Raw genomic sequence first — 17806 nt, forward strand, 5'->3', positions numbered from 1 at the left:
GAATGGCATCTTCATCATTAAGAGCTGACCTATTGCCTTGGCATTGAAATCAATTTAGAACAAATGGTCTCTATTTCAAGTCAGGTCGAACCATCTAAACCTCAAAACATCATACAGATATTGTTAGCGGTCTGGCTACTTTCTCATATTTGGAAAGATTTAATTATGAATGTAAAGGGGGGGTGATAATTTATTGCTTCTAACATTGGCTTGGAGTACTTTCCTTTGGAAATGTATGGACTTTGATCTGCCAGGTTTTCAATCAGCTCCAGGCCAAAGAACTGTACTCAATAACTGGATCTATAAATGACAGGTCTTTTCTCTGTGATATACATGTATGAAACGCAAATTTTTAGGCTACAAAATTATCAATAATAATTTCTTTATCAGAAGTATCTCTTTGAAAATGTTAAAATATCATATACTTGCTCTGATAATTAGTGGTCCTTTTCTGATCTGAGGTTGTGACCCCATCCTTTGATGTGGGCTAACAGAAGAAGAGGATTTTGGGGGTAGCTGGGATACTGCTGTTCCATTTTTCTTAAAAGTGGTATCGGGTCATGAAAGAATTAAATCGATGTAATAGTTATTTCTTTTTTTAAATAACAAGTTTGTGACAAATTAATATTTTAGATGAAAAGCATCTAAAACATTTCTAGTTAAAACCTTACGTATAAAAGCTTAACTACTGCTACAACTACACACGCCCCTCTGTTATCCGCAGAAGCCCCCTTCCCGGAAACCCTCTCTTCCTAGCTTGTACTTCCTATCTGCTCCACCACTACCTCTTCAGCAAGCTCCTGCCGCCCTTGGATCCTGCTCTGCTCCTTCCTCTGAACTCACTCCCACACGTTCTTACACTATCTGCCATTCATCCTCTATCTGTGCTCCCCCCACTAGAGTCTCAGATCGTATTTCTCTATCCTTCACACAGGTCTCCGTGTTATCGAAGGCAGGGGGAGGGGGTTCATGCTATAGATGGGTGTACCTAAGTCAACAAAGATGCCCCAATGCACAGAACCTCGGCTTTTGTGGAGAAGAAGTTTCCTATGTAAAGTAACCTAAGTCTCCGCAAGATGACAGTACAATCCAGTTTGTTTCTCTGACCTACAAGATTCATGGAAACAATGGGAGTTATAATGTTTTATTGTCAACCTGGTCCCTCCCCCGGAGCCTGCTTCCAGCATTCATTGTGTTTTATACACCATTATAAACACTCTGTGCAGAAGAGCTTCACCTCAGTGCTAGGCGCTGGGCACCAGGGTTATTGGCCCTCACAGAGGAGCATGATAGAGCTAGAAGCTCTGACATCCATCCAACTAATTTAAAAATTTCTAGGAAAATGTCATTAAAATACTGAGATTCTCGAACCAAATGATTGACTGAAAAAGGAAAACTTGAATGAACAAGACACACTGAACCTCTAGGAACAAAACTACATTATTTGATTTCATATAGAAATGTGGAACCTCCCTATTCCGCACTACACTTAAACAGTTTACTTTGCTTTATGTTTGCTTTTGTACGTTTTGAAATCATAAGCAATAATGAAAGTATCAGAATGGACAGCAGACACGGGGCTAGGAGAGAAAACATCCCAGGACAGAGGCATAGGCTAGGGCTGTGAAGAGGACCCCATGATGCACGGAAGAAAACCAAGAGTTGGCAAGTGAGAGTGTGTGAAACGAAGGAGCTTCTGCAGAGGAGGGAAGTAAAGCCACAGCCTACGAAATAGAAGACAATCTTTACCAGCTATACATCTGACAAGAGATTGATATCTAGAATCTATAAAGAGCTAAGAAACTCAAATGCTAAAATGCCCCCAAATCCTCCAGCCAACAAACGGACAAATGAACAAGATACTTCTAAAACAATGAAACTTCTAAAACTACTAGTACAAGTGGCCAATACCTACATGAAAAAGTTCCTTAGCCACCAAAGAAAGGTGAACCTACACTGAGATAACATATCACTCTGTGAGAATGCTTGTTCTTACAGCAAAAACAAAACCCACAATAGACTTTGCTGGACCCTTGCACATTGCTCTGCCACTATGGAAATCAGGATGGGGTGTCCTCAAAAAAATTAAATCATATATATATCATACACACACACACACACACACACACACACACACACACACACACACACGTCTTTTATTCTACCATAAAGAAGAATCAAATTATGCCTTTTACAGGAAAATGGATGAAACTGGTGCACTCTATTAAGGGAGTAAACCAGACTCAAACAGACAAGTATCACATTATTTCATGAAGAACTTTGGTTTTACATATACACTCATAAACACACATACACATGAAAATACAGGGGGGCCTATTGAGTAAGAGGGACTGAAGAAAACTAGGGGAGAGCAGAGGAGTCAGGGAGTCAACATGGCCAAAGCACATGATAAACCTGAACAAGAACATCTTGGAATCCATTAATTCTGATGACAAATAATACATATTTTTTTTAAAAAAATAAGGTCAAATTCTGAACATTAAACATTAAAGAAATGCCCAAACAGCCAATGAGGTAATCTGACATTCTACTCAGCTTTTGGGAATCTAGTAGACTTGTGGCCTCACACAAATCCTCGCTACTCTGGGAACACAATGGACACATTAGAGAAATCACGAACTCCAGAACGCAGATTGATGTTGATTTCACACTGAAGCAGGAACTGGCCTCTCTATTGTGTGCCAGGTGAGTGGGAAAGAGTCTGTAGGTGGGATTGTTATTATTATTTTTAACCGAACTCTTGCAGCAAGCGAATGCTCCTTTCCTCTACCCCGACCCCAGCTCAAAACCTCTCGCCTCTTTCTGGCTGTGTGCTGTGTATGAGTTTGTATTTTTTTCTTTGTTTAAATTATAGGATTGCAATTGGATTCTTTGCAGTCGGAGCGCTGAAGTGACAGCTGCTTGTCATTATCCTCATCAAGGGAATGTAAAATAAAAATAGTAATTTGTCTCTGATCTTTGGGGCAAAACCAGAGTGGTCTGCAAACATTTAACCTTTTATGTGCAGGTTCACTGATGCTGTTTACAAAATGTGGAGAAATACCATAGAAACCTTCTTTCCTGGAAGAAGAAATGGGTTGACCGTCTTGCTGCGTGTTTTTTCTAAATAACTTTTGAGTACTCTGACTACAGCAATGAAAACAATCTTACAAATATGAAATTTATAAAGTTTCAATAACTTTTTTATATAAGTTAGTCACATACTATTTAAGAAAGTCTTTTTTTATAAACAAAAGTTTATCTGAAGAAATAATGCCATATCTTTATGTAGCTTAGGGACAGTGTGTGGCTATCTTTCAGGAGCCCAGCCGCCTCTTCCACTGTGGGGGACCCAGTGATTGAACCTGGGCTGCCTGGCTTGGTGGTAAGCACTTTTACCCCCAGCCACCTCGGTGGCCCCCAGTTTTTAGTATAGAAGTTGTAAAGTATACTACGTTAACAGGGGAGGGAGTGAAATATTAAATGGGGATAATTTTCATTAAATCTTAAAGGCTCCATTATGTAGAACTCTGAAAGCTTGACTGGAACACCTAATTTTCATGTCTTTTTTTATTTTCTTTTGAAAATTTTCTAAATTATGTCATAAGATTGAGGACCACTAGAACTATGCAGAGAGTAATGTTGAGATCAGCCCTTGAAAAGTGGAATAGTGAGTATTAAAAGTATCTAAGTAGTAATGTGTACATAGAAATACCAAGGCCAGGGACTCACTGCATCTTTTCTCAACAGTGGAGAACACAGGACAATATCCTACAGATTTATACACATTTTTTTCCCAGATAACCAACAGTTGCCCTCTTTAAAACACTTAATATAATTATACAGTTCACTACTACTTTAAACAAAGAGCAAAAAAAATACATATGATTGGACTTTTCCTTAGAGAACCCAGTCACCGTTATGAAAACACTATTACCATGGAAACGCACCTTCAGTGTTTTCCAGGCCACATTATTGGAAATGTTTTCACTGAAAACTTTCCCTACTTCCAGTTATTTGCCTCTAAGTTACAGCTTTCAAGGTTTGCAGCCACGCTTGTGCAAAGCAGACTGTGGACCATAATCCAGAAAGCCTAGGAGGGTGGTCTAGGTGTCAGTCTGGCAACGCGACAAGTATCACTGAATATTTAGTGTGTGGCATGGAACGGTGAAAGGCATGAAGTAGAAAAGCAGAGCCCCACATGCGAGTTCCAAGCGGGCAGGACAGAAAGAAAAACGGAAGCCTGAGTCGAAGGCTGTGCTCAAGGGGCTAAAAGCACAGAGGACCTTAGGGGTATATTTATGGCTGGGAACGTTTGGAAAATGATCTCAGAACTTGGGTGAGATTTTGAGCACCGCGATTGCAGGGCATGCCCGCTGTTATCCCTCGAGTCTTTTGCAGGAGCTTACTGGATATTGGGGGCATTTTCTGAGGAGCTGAGTTTTTCTTTCAGAAGACACCTGAGACACTGAGCCTGAGACTGTCACCATGGGGGAAATGAAGGCGATCTTTTGCAGTCCTAGAAGGTAGAGCCCTTAATCCACGAACCAGATAAAGAACCACCTACACCCAGCTCTGCTTTGGGCTGACTACAACTGAAGGTGTCCAGAGATTTGAATTGTGGTTGCAGACAAAACCCCTAGCAGCAGGAGGGACACACATCTGCCCCAATGCAGGAGGAAACCCCAGCCCAACTGGACTCAGGTTACCCACTCTCCGTCCTGTCCTTTCATTTCCATTCTTCTTGAACTTATCAATTATTTTACCTCACTATTAGTCTTTGTTCTCCATGGAATGTTAAACACATTTCTAAGTAACACCATAATAAACATTTTAAAACCATGTTATTAATGTGAAATTCAACTGCTATTAAAATCCTTTGGAATTTTAAAGACTTACTGAATTGAAAACAACAATAACAACACAAACAACAAGAAAACAACAGCAACAAATGACATTTTTAACTGAGAAATGGCTTTGTGTCTTTTAACTTTCTCCAGCCCAAAGCTTCCTGAATATATTTTTGTATACTGCCAACATATATTTATCTGTCTAATAAATAGTTTGGATGATAGCAAAAGTGACTAATTGGAGAAGGGAGGGAGAAGGGTGGAGACTTTGGGTTCATAATGACATTCACGTTTAATATCAGTAAAATTGTTCTTATAAGTAAAAGGTGGAAATGAGGGGTCTTCAGACAACCTAAAAATCTTATATAACCTATCCTGAAATTCTCTTAGACATAATTCTTGTGTAGCCTTTAATCTAGCTCAGTGCTTCTCAACCTTTCTAATGCTGTAACCCTTTAATACAGTTCCTCATGTATGGTGATCCCCAAACATAGAGTTACCTTATGCTACTTTATCACTGTAATTTTGCTCTGTTATAAATCGTAATGGAGATATCTGTGTTTTCTGGCAAACCTTGGGAAAGGGTTGTTCGACCTGCAAATGGGTCTTGACCTATAGGCTGAGAACCACTGATTTAGCTAGAAGTCTCTATTGCTTTAAGCAACAAATAGCTCATGGATATGAAAAGTTCATGTCAAGTATTTTTTAAATTTTAACTTATACATGTATGTGCCATATCTGCCAGAGCTAGAGTTCTAAGTGGTTATGAGCCACCTGATATAAGCACTAGTAACGAAGCTGCAGTCTTCTGGAAGAACAGCTAGTGTTTTTAACTAGTGAGCTATCTCTCCAGCCCCTCATGCTAAGCATTTTAAACTGTAAATATTTATTTGGGAGCAATCTCAGTCCTTATGAACTGACTTTGCTTGCCATAAATTAACAACTTTTCATATAAACAATTGATAGTTGAGACCAAGTGTAAATGCATGCTTTGAGAATTTATTCTCAATATCTTTATCTAAAGTGCATAATTGTAGGAAAATTTAAAGAAAGATGCATATGCTCTTTAATACACACACACACACACAGACACACACACACACACTTGCTGTTTGAGACAAGGCTATGAGATAGAGCCCATGGTGCCCAGGTTTACTTTAAATTCTTGATCCCCCTGTCTTCATCTCCCAAGCATGCCACTATACCCAGCTAGCTGGCATTTTTAAACCTCACTAAGAAATGGATATCAGGGTCTACAATTTTGTGCAGTAAAAACCTAGTCTTGTTACAAAGTTTGAAATGAAGAAAAAAATTATAAATTGTAAAAGAAAGCCTAGTAACAGATAGCTGTTTTGTCCTTTAAAATATTTATATGGATGAACTGTAAATTTAAGGAACTTATGGACAATAAAATTTGAATATTAAGAAAGCAGCACTGGAGCTATGGGAGCTCATAATAAATGAACTGTGTACTAAAATAGCACTGTAACTATGCAGTTGGTATTACTTGATGCTTTCTGTATAAGACAGACAATCTTTCAAAATTCAGTGTGCATGAATTAATGTTTTTGCACACAAAAATTCTAAGCAAAAAGTTTTTTTTTAAGAGCAATATATTGGGGGTTGGAGAGATGGTTCAGTGGTTAAGAGTACTGGTTGCTAATTCGAGGTCCTGAATTCAATTCCCAGTAACCACATGGTAGCTCACAGCCATCTAGAGTGGGATCTGATGCCCTCTCTGGTGTGCAGGCATACAGTCAGACTCATATACATAAAATAAATCTTTTAAAAAAAAGACCAATGCATTAAATTAACAGTATGCAATGGTGTGGAGTCAGATTCATGTTGTCCTAAAGTGTAGGAAAGAGCAGCAGACAATGCTTCAATCCTAAATGAAACATACATGTCACATCCCTTTCTCCGAGGCTCAGAGAACATCATGGAAGGTGGGGCATCGAGACTGTAAGAGCCTGGAGATGCGAAAGACTTCAGCCATAGTGTCTCTCACTCACAGCAGATGTGACTGCTTGCACAGGTCCTGCAAAAGATCTAGTCAGTAAACACTCCAACAGAGAAGTGGAGGGAGGGGCATAAGAGGCCTGCCCACTAGTCAGGAGCTATTGGCAGTTGATGACTGCTGGGGAAAGAAAGGGGTAAGTTTTTTTCAGGGCCTTGGCCTCTGGTGGGTGGCCTATGTTTCAGAGGATGATGCTCTACACCTATGCAGGCATGATCAGCACAAGTTAGACTCATCTATGTATAAAGAGGACATGAAGTTTATACGGATAGGACATTGGAAGAACACTCTATGTGTATGAAGAGGTCAACACTTAAAATGTTTTTAAAATCTCATAAAAAGTGATGAAACGTTTTCAAAAGTTGTATAGCGGATTACAGGGAAATCTAGGCTACACGATAAGAACATCTTAGTTGTTGTTATTATTATTATTTTCTTTAAGCACAAACTATTTGAAAAGCATAAGAGAAAGTATATTTCTTAGTGTCTCTATGTAGTCCTGGCTGTCCTGGACTATGCTATGTGGCCCCTAGCTTGTTTTAAAAGTAGTTTAGAAAACAGATTGTAACTTCTAAAAAATATACTATCGTGTTTATGATTCTAAATAATTAGTTTTACAGCCAGGATCAAAACTTTTAAAAGAATAACTGGGTAATGTTATAGGTGCAAATGCTGAGTTAGGTGGCTAAGTGGGTAGAGTCTTTGTCCAGCATATACAAGGTACACTTAGACCAGATGTGGAGGTGTATAGTCCACTGCCACTTGTACTGGACTCTCAGAGTGGACCATGTAGGCAGGGACCTTTGCCATTAGAGGCTTTTTTTTTTTTTCATCTGGGAAAGATTTTATGACCTTGAGTGCCTTATCCTCTTGTTTCTACCTGCTAAGTATTAGGATTACAGGGATACCCTAGACCACTTGCCAAATCTTCTGTGGAACTACTGAGTCTTGCCCTAGTCAATGATACAAACCAGATTTCCACATGAACTGTTACAGCTCTGACTGAAAACGTTCCCCTTAGACTAGATCTCAGAGTATAGTCCATTGCCACTGCTTTATTTCTGGAAAACAGCCAGAGTCATGAAGCCACAGGATGTAAATACTAACTTCCCCCAAGACCTCTCAAATGATGTGGGAGATGCCTAGACCAGTGTCACCAGCAGTCACGGTTCTAGAGCTCCAGGATGCTCTGATATGAGCACAGGTCTTTGTCATCAGTAGCTTCAGACTTGACCCGCCCTATGATATATGTACCAGCTGAAGTCATTCATAAAACTAATTAGGGACAAAGCTATGATAGGTTGTCTGATTCCGTTGCTCATACTCTATTCTGTCACTCAAATGGAAGTGACTCCGACATTCAAGGTTGTCCAGACCAGCTGTTTCTAGTGGGATTGCTACAGATAGGTGCTTAATGTTTTCAATTTTATAATGTTCTCAGACGTAAGTGCTTGAAGCATGGAGGCTTAAAATCAAATGAGTCAGAAGGACGCTACATCTCTTTTGGATTCATCTGAACACCCATGTATTATGACCGTGTAGCATGACTGATTAGTAAGAAAGGTGATATTTCTAGGAAAACGAACCTATCCAATCTTTCATTTCTCTTTACTTCAAAATCATTTTGTTTAATTTCAATGAACTCACTATGAAAGCTAGAAAAGGGAAAATCATAGTATTCATTAATAATACACCCAGAATTTTTAAAGCATTGCTTTAAGAAAGAGGAAACTTTAGAATTAATTGTAAATATATGTGAATATATGTAAATATTTGCTTTCTTTGCAGGATTTTCATTATTTTCTTTTCTCTGATAGCATCTCAAATAGGCCAGCCTGGTCTCAAACTCACATGCAACTAAGATGACCTTTTTATCCCTGCAAGAAAAACACTGGTGAAGATACACACAAACTTAGGATAAAAGAAGGTAATGTCATTTCAAAGAGGACGAGAAAGCATGCACTTCTAACTATACTGATATGTGATAAAACAGAATTCAGACCAAAATTAGTCAGAATACATAAGTATTTCATACTGATGAAAGGTGGAGTCAAGAGGGTAGTTCTAAACACATGCACCAAAACATGGACACAGCCAAGGAATAGAAATTTAAAATATATAAATACAAAAAATTATAAACAGGAAAGGAAGAAGTCAATAATCACTGATATAGATACTATGATTTTATATATAAGCCCTAAAGATGGCACCAGAAATCTCTTAAATTAATCAATTAAATAAATTAATAATTAAAATTAATAAATAAAAATAATAAAATTAAGAAATTATCAGGATGTAGAACAAACACTCAAAAAATGAGTCTTTCCTCTATATAAACAATGAACTAGCCGAGAAAGAAACCAGGAAGACAATCCCATTTACAATAGCTTAAAAGCCACGCAGGAATAAATCTAACTAAGCAAGTGAATGACCTTTGAACTGAAAGTTTAAACCACCAAATAAAGACTTGGAAGAAGACATTAGATGATGGAGAGGCCTCTTGTACGTATGGGTTGGTAGAATCGATACTGTAAAAACAGTGATACTTTCAAACTGACCTATAGTCTCAATGTGGCACCCACTAAAATTCTATATAATGCTTCATAGTAATATAAAAGGAAGTCTAAAATTCATATGGTCACACCAAAGACCTGGGTTTTCCAACATAATCCTTAGTAACAAGAACCATGCTGAAAGTATCCCCTTACCTGGCTTCAAGCTATATCACAGAGTCACAGTGATAAAACAGCATGGCACAGAAAACAGACACGTAGATCAATGGGATAGAACAGAGGGTCCAGAATTAAAGTCATGTAGCTATAACCACCTAATTTTTGACAGAAATAAAAAACATGCGCTTTGAGAAAAGACAGCCTCCTTGACAAATTGTGCTGAGAAACATCAAAGCTTGCTTGTAGAAAAATGAAACCAAATCCCTCTCTCACCTGGAATAAAAAACAATTCAAATGGGTCAAAGATTTTAATGTAAGACTTGAAAATATGAAACTATTAGAGAAAACCACTTCAAGATAAACGCATAGGCGAAGAATTTCTGAAAATAACCTTCAGAGGCTTGAGACGTTAAATCGATAGTTTACTAATGAGATTACATTAAGCTTCTACACCCAAATGGAGATAATCAAGTGACAAAGAGTCAACCTAGAGAATGGGACAAAAACTTTTTGTTAGCTATGTATCTGATAAGACGTCAATATCAAGACTACCTAAATAATCCAACTCCCAAACAATGAAACCAATAAAGGGACTAATGGCATGAACAGACAGTTCTCAAAAGACGAAGAACAAGTGGCCAAGAAACACACCACCCTGGATAAATACCGAAAGGACTGTAAACTGGACATTCCACGGAGATCCTTACCTGTCCATGATTATTACAGCACCATTCACAATAACCCAGGTATTGATTCAGTAGGTGGATGAATACAGAATATATGGCACACGCTTGGGCTGGCAATGCTGTCCCGAAGAACCAAAGAACAGCAGGAACCCTAGCTAGCAGTCATGAGACACCTCCTTTGGAGTGGTTGGTCAGAGTAGGCCAAATTACTCCCAAGACAATCCAGGCAGGTTGGTTACCGGGGATGTCTTCACAGAGGGGTTGAAGGTAAGCCCATATTGCAGAAGACGTCACACACGTAGGACGCTGTCTAACCTAAAAGCTTCCTTCCAGAAGTCTAAGTTCCATAGTACCAGACAGTACTATGCAAGTAGCAAGGGGAAGGGAGCAATAAATACTCCTAGCCAGCATGTGAGCACTACTATTAACCCTTACGGCTATATTATCAGGCTAGCCATTGTGGCTCAGGGGTGTCACAGAACAGAGGTAGAATTTTTCTTCATAAAGACTTGAATAATTAGAAGAGAATGGTATGAGAATGCTCAGTGGGACCAGGCAGAGTAATATGTATATACAATATGTATATATAAGCCCAGTACCTGGGAGCTGAGCAGGGTAATCATAAATTCAAGATCAGACTGAGATCCTAACTTAGACACAAGAGCCAGGACAGAGCTTAGTGGGAGAGTATTACATAGCATGTGTAAGTCTCATGTGAAGGGGCCTGAGAAGAGAAAGGAATGCTTTCTGGGAGCAATGATAGGGTATCTGGGAGTTTTCCACTGTTTAGCTTGAATGTGGTTGGAGTTCCTATCCAGAGCAGGTCACAGACTAGAAGACCAAGAGATGTGTAGAGGCCAGTGAAGGTTCTGTGAGCACGGACACCATGAATTTGGAATAAGTCAGTATATTCCCTATACTGGGTCTTTGTAGTTAGGAGAGAGAAGGCAGACAGTAGAAAGACTCAGGGCTGTTGCTGGCTACAAGGAGCCTTATTTCAATCTCTAACAAGTACTCAACACAAGAAGGGGAAGCATTATAGAAAGATGCCCGGAGAACACCGAGACCCAGAAGGGTGAGGACTACCAGAGGGACTGCTCTACCTGTCGGACCCCAGCCTGGCTGCTGGGAGAAACACCAGAGCGATACTGAAGAAAGCAGGATACTCGGGCCCCATCTACAGATGCTTTGATAAGTGGTCTGGGTGAAGCCTAGAGCATCTGCATTTCTCAAAAGTGCTCCAGTGTGCGGACAGCCTGGGAAGGCAAAGAGCTTAAGTTACTGGAGGGTCTGCTGAAGATTTTGTAGGGTGGAATAAAAATTTTTATTTATGATCTTGGGCCAAAAAAAAATCCTCAGGAAAAAGAAGGGTCTGAGTTAACATAAAAGTTAGAATCTATGTTTTAAAACCCAAGTGTGAGCTCAGCTAATTTCCACTGGGCAGGCGTCACCATTCCCAGTCACTTGGACCACAGCAGGCAGACGATTGAAAGTCACCAAGTTTTCATCTAAAGAGAGAGCTGCCTTCCCCAGAACAGGGTGTGTGTGTGTGTGTGTGTGTGTGTGTGTGTGTGTGTGTGTGTGTGTGTGTGTAGTCTCTCTAAGACCCAGTGAGACTAAGGACAAGTGCCAAGTAGACACAGGGTGCTCAGGAAATCTCACTGTGGACCGTGTTCAACCATCCAGAGAGATCTCCAGAGAGGACCATGGGAGGACCTGAGGCAGCTGTGGGATTTCAGTTGTAAAAGTTGGTCACAGCCCTGGTTTTCTTAGTAGCCATTTATGGCTCTTTTTCATAAATCTGGGTAAAATGTTTTTGAATTCCTTTACGCTTCCTGCCAGGACCACCTTTTGAAACTAATGAGTTCCGCAAGTTTATAACCTGCTGGATGACGTAGGTTTCCTTTCGTTTGCCCTGAACTTACTTCACTCTGTTCTGAAGAGCACCCGCCTTGCCCTTAAGAAGAGAAAGTAAACAGGATTATGAGGATGAGAACAGATTGGCTGAAGTAAGTAGGGCAGAGAAGGAGCCAGGTATCATGAGGGACTGCCGTCTACCTCAAATCCATAGCCTAGTTAAACCGGCAGGCTGAGTGGAGGCCAAGAGGGAGCAGTGTTCTTCAGGACAATGGTTCTGTTGTTCTCCTGCCCAGACCCTCCTAGGGGTCCTGCTTCCTGTTTGGAGCTCTACTGCTTAAATGAAAGAGAGAGTTTAAACGTTTAGCATATATCAAGAAAAACGGTTGACATATCAAAAGCAGAACCCACAGGAAAAATAAGACAAAGTTGGACTTTTTTCTTTATAATTAGACATCTATTTCATATGAGAATACCTAGGTCTCTATGTATAAAAAAGCAAACAGAGATGACTGTCCCATGCTGACAATTATTAGCAAGACTGGAGACAGAAAATGAGGTCTTTTATTTTTGTTACGTTTCTATTTCTGAAATAATTTGGGGTTTATCTGTCCTTTGAACATGCCTCCCTGGACCATGCCTGAGGCCAAATGAGTTATTTGCTCAGAAGCATGTCATCATTTTGGTCTAGGTAAAAGGATGAGACATGAAATAAACATCTTACAAAAGAAGGGGTCCGACTGTCATAACGTTAATATGTGTCCTGTTTTAAAACTAAAAACAACAAAAATTTTAAAAGGTTGATTTTTAAGGGCTGGAGGGTGGACTGAGGTATCAGTTGCCCCCTCACCCCCCCCCCCCAGCCACCGTCTAAGGTTTGTTATAGGAAAGTCTTGCATTTTTAATGGCAGATAGGGCAAAGGTATGTGCGGCAGAAATCTAGCCCTGCAGAACGTGCAGGAGGCAGGTTGGGCTATAAAACTGCTCATGAAAATACTCTGCACCGAAGCAGAAGCAAATACATGAGCTCAGGGAAGAGAGCCACAGAAACTGTCTAGAAATATTTCCGTGAAAGACTGTGAAAACAGCCCTTCCCAATCACCAGCAATGCACAGTTGCTGCTTGTACAAACAGCTTCACTTAAACGACTTTTAAATACCTTCCCTGCAAGGCTGCTGGCTTTGACCGACTGCCAAGAGCTACTTGATGCTGTTCATGTTCTTTTCTTTTAATTTTTCTGGATAGTCTGTACGACGCGCACCGAGTCAGACGGCTCATACGCTAGAAGCTTCTGAAACAGCTTGCGAAGGAGTTTGGTTACTAACCCTCCATCCCGAATCCCACTTTAAAGCGCCTGAGTTCGGGACTGGTTTCCAATGCCAACCCAAATAATAGAAAGGGAGGCGGGTGGGGAAAGGCATTCAACAATTGGTAGAACAATGACTGTCCACACTTTGATATCTTACTGAACAGAAAGTGTAGACGGAGGAATTCAAAGCTAATAATAGTAATGGCTCACTGACTAAATAATGAGAGGCAAGAGGACTTCTAAGAAGGCAGTTAGCCCCAGAGCGGTTCAGACAGACTTGCTTACACAACGGCTGGCCGCTCCAGGGGGCCGCAAGCCAAAACCATCAACACCCGGAGCGCCAGTCGCTCAGAGGGGGCTGTGGAGCCCGATGCTGATGAGATGCATTGTGGGAATGAATGAGGAGTCAAGACTCGCATCCCACTTTGTGAATCTTGTGATGACCCAGACCCTGTCTGAACCACCAGAGGGGCACCCTGCTGAACTCTGCTTGGACCCTGTGATTAATGGGAGTGACAGGTGGCCAGGCTTTTCTAGAAAATAGTCTGGAGGTGAAAACAGTAGACAGTGAATCGTTAGCTCCTAATACACCCCTCCCCCACTCTATCTGGAGTCTCACCATTTCCACGGTATGGGTTGGGGTTGGGATGAGGGACCTAATGACGACTGAGTGTGGAAATGGCTATTTTATATTTTATTTCAAGGAAAGAGATACAGATGGTTTGATTCATTCTCACACCTAAGACTTGTGTTATCTTATAAAGGCAGTCTGGAGATGCTTGCGAGAAACTGGGAATCAAAGCGAGAGAGACTCCCCGCTAAAAACAAGGTTGGATGGTCGCAACAGGATGCCAGCCAACGTCTTGGGCTGCCTTGGCCAGGTGTGGTCTTGCCAGTTGTTGCTGCTGCTTGCTGGTGGGGGAGGGAGCTGAGAATCACGCAGACATTTGTCTAGAATACAAATGCAGAGCTGTGTTGCACAGCTAAACCCCATCTCGCATGCTGTGAGATAGCTTGGACAACACTGAAAAGCCACAGAGAGGGCTTCCTCGTTTCCCCAGCTGTGAGCAAACAAACAAAACAAACAGAAGCTGTGACTCTTCTTTCCCCTCACTCCTAATACGTTTCATTCCAGAATAACAATTTCTGTTATGTTAATAGATTTTTTAAAAATCGGCATGGTCCTTTCTGAAGTTTCAGCCTTCATTTTTACCCCTTCCCGGTTTTGCCAGCCATTTCCTCTGTGATCGGCACATTTACCGTCTTACTATGTAGATGCTGCTGTGTGGTGTGCAAGCCCAATGTAGTGGATTTGCACATGGAACTCGGTCCCTTTGCAGACAGGGTGGTAAGGCGGCACAGAAAGGAGGTGGGGTGATTATTAGGCACGGGCTCCTGGGTGCGGCTCTGGGACTCAGGGCAGCAAATATCTACCAAGGAGAAGGAAGGAGTTCAAGAATTTACGACCGGCATAGCTGCTCATATGAGCCATAGGCTGATAGGAGTCTGGCTCAAGGCAATGTCTCCTTTCCACCCCTGAGATCTTGTTCTCTGGGATTGGCGCAAATGCAGCAATGAATCGCCTCTGCTAGGACTCTCTCAATATAGTAGCCTCCTGATTCAAGTGGAAATCTAGCCACATCCTCCTAGCAGGAAGGAGTTAGGACGTGCTGATAGGCTGAGGGGGTGGGAAAAGGCCTTCTCCTAGGAGGCCTGCTGTTGCTGGGGTTCAGTTTTAAGCACTGAAGGGTGCTTTGGTCTGTCAGAAAGATATGTGGAAAAAAAAAGGCTTACGCCACATGTCAAAATAACTTTAGTTATCCTGATGAGATCACTTTCACACACACACACACACACACACACACACACACACACACACACACACACATTAGTGAGATTTAAAGCCCCTCATTTTTATTCCTGAATCCCTGGAAAGGAAACTGTTATTCATGTGCCAAGGAACACAGCCATTCATTATTATTATTTCTTTCTTTCTCCCTATGTACCCTCCCAATAGGATTAAAAGCAGTCTGGGATGTGGGCAGAAAGCTGAGGGAGGGAAGGGAGGCAGAAAAGGATGGCCTTTCAATAGCCTCCACCACACTCATTCAACACAGTAGGAACCTTGTGTTTCAGACTCAACTCTTTCCTTCCTCTTAAACCTTGACTTGATTGTCTCCTGAAGCCATGCACTGAGGTCTCTGGACAGAGCTGGGAGAAGTGGCAATCAACAACTGACCTTTCTGAGAGGGGTGAAGGAGAGGCCGAAGGAAAGTGCGGTGAGCTTGATTTGTAAATGAGCAAGCAAGCCAACAACTGAATGAACGTCTTGGAGTAATTAATTGTCTTATCAATAGTCTCCAGCATCAGCACCGAGTTCCTGTGCATCTCTTCACACATGAACACCTTGCAGAACTCCACTACCAGGGTCAAGCTCAGGAAACTGACGTCCTGACTGTCCTGCACTCAGGATCTGGCTCTGGATGCGTGCCCACACATATTAGCTGTGTGTGCTTCAACTGTAGTTATTCTGCAGGGCTTTTTTCCCCAGAATCACACTTGGGAAGAGGAGCGATCATTTGTTTCTTCCAGCGCCCCTTGGTTGGAATCCAGTTTCCTTGGCATTAATTTCAATTTGTAAAATTGTTTTTTGTTGTTGAGAAAAATCACAGGAATGATGTATTCTTCTCAGTGCTGTGTCAGGAGACATGTGGTGTCCATCTGTCCTACAACTACCAGAAACTTTGGTGATTTGGTTAAGATGGTGCTTTCTGAGGTTTCTCTATGATAGAGTTTCTATTTTGTCCTCTTGGGAACCTAGAAGTATCTTCTGGGTCATGTTTTGAGAGATGAACTTCCTCTTCTTATCTGACGTTCGCCTACTCACTTTAGCATTTCATGTATAACTGGGATAGTTTGCAAATGGCGATTCTTAAGTTTCTTTTTGAAGTTTATGAATGGATTAGCTCTGGTTACTATGAGCTTCCCTTCTTACCATTTAATTTTCAGCTGTTTATTTATGTGGGTGCTCATGCTTATAGCTGCTGGATCATAATCCACAGTGACGGCCATCCTGTTAGTGAAGTCATCCCAGATCTGGTCACTAAGAACCTCCTTCCAGGTTGTCTCCTGTATCCTTTTCACGTGTTCTCCTATAAATGTTTGAGCACTTCCTTATTTTCTAGTACTGTGAGATAGTCCAGGCCCATCTTGGACTCCTCAGCTCTACTCCTGGAATGCCTCCAAGGACTGCTGGCTTCTTTTATTGGAGACAAAGATAAAATAATCTTATCTTTTCCTGTGACTCATAGAGAGTACATAGTCCTCCCAGTGGAAAACAGAACGATACTAGTATAGGCCCAGGGAGGAACAAGGACCCTGAACTTTCCGTGTTTGCAGGGAAACATTTTTACAACCATTCAGTACCAATCTGGGCACGGTGGTAAACACCTATAATTCAAGCACCCAGGAGGTCGAAACAGGGTGAGAGCTGCCAGAGTGCCAGTCTGCTCTACACAACCAGACCCAGATGCTCAAAAACAAAAACAAAACAAGAAATAACTTCAACCTCTTCTAAGGCTAAGGAAGTGTCAAGGAAAGATGGGGTGGAAAGCATCAGGGAGACTAGTGATGGGAGAAGGGCCATGGAAGGCCATCTTCTGAGCCTACTGCAGCCAGTGCAAACCTGCAGCAGCTAGTTAGAAGCTTGTACTGGGCCGACATACAGTATAGGTGGTCAGTAGTCAGCCATGGGTTGGGATCGTGTTCATGGAGGGGTCATGGGAAATTATTGTCTACTGATGGATGCTGGGAGAGGGTGAGTCAATATCTTTAGTTTGTATACCTCTTACTGATCTCACCATGCTCCACTGAACAGTTTCATACCCAGGGGCAGTCACACAGAGAACTCTGGTTAAACTCAGTGGGTCCCAAGACAAGCCAAAAGGACAGGAAGGTGGAAAAGGACTTTTAGAGAGGAGGGAGGAAGTTGACAGGGGTGGATGGGGATAGGTGAGGGCAGGATGTTTTCATATAATGTGCTTCTATCTATGTGCTCCTAGATCTTTACCATTCACAAATATAATCTGTTCTAGAAAAACTGCCATGTTCCCATTGTCTTCTGATGGTTTAAATAATGATTAAAAGTATACTAGACATTCTCTTCCTATCCTTTATGCCTCATATATATTTCCTATATCTTTGTCTGTATTTGATGTTGCATTTGAGTAGATTGCTCTAGTATATAGCACTTGGGTATCATCTATCTATCTATCTATCTATCTATCTATCTATCTATCTATCTATCTATCTATCTATTCTGCCTAATCTATCATATTCTGTCATTCTCTCACTCATTCATTTTCATGCATTCTCTCTCTCTCTCTCTCTCTCTCTCTCTCTCTCTCTCTCTCTCT

General features: G+C 41.2%; 1 protein-coding gene across 5 annotated transcripts in view; it reads right to left on the reverse strand.

Annotated features, from left to right (window-relative positions):
• Nucleotides 1–17806, reverse strand: part of Dnm3 (dynamin 3) — a 495066-nt gene that overhangs the window by 32722 nt on the left and 444538 nt on the right. The gene's annotated exons all lie outside the window — the stretch shown is intronic.

The sequence above is a fragment of the Microtus ochrogaster genome (assembly GCF_000317375.1).
Source record: "Microtus ochrogaster isolate Prairie Vole_2 chromosome 6 unlocalized genomic scaffold, MicOch1.0 chr6_random_2, whole genome shotgun sequence".
NCBI lineage: Eukaryota > Metazoa > Chordata > Mammalia > Rodentia > Cricetidae > Microtus > Microtus ochrogaster.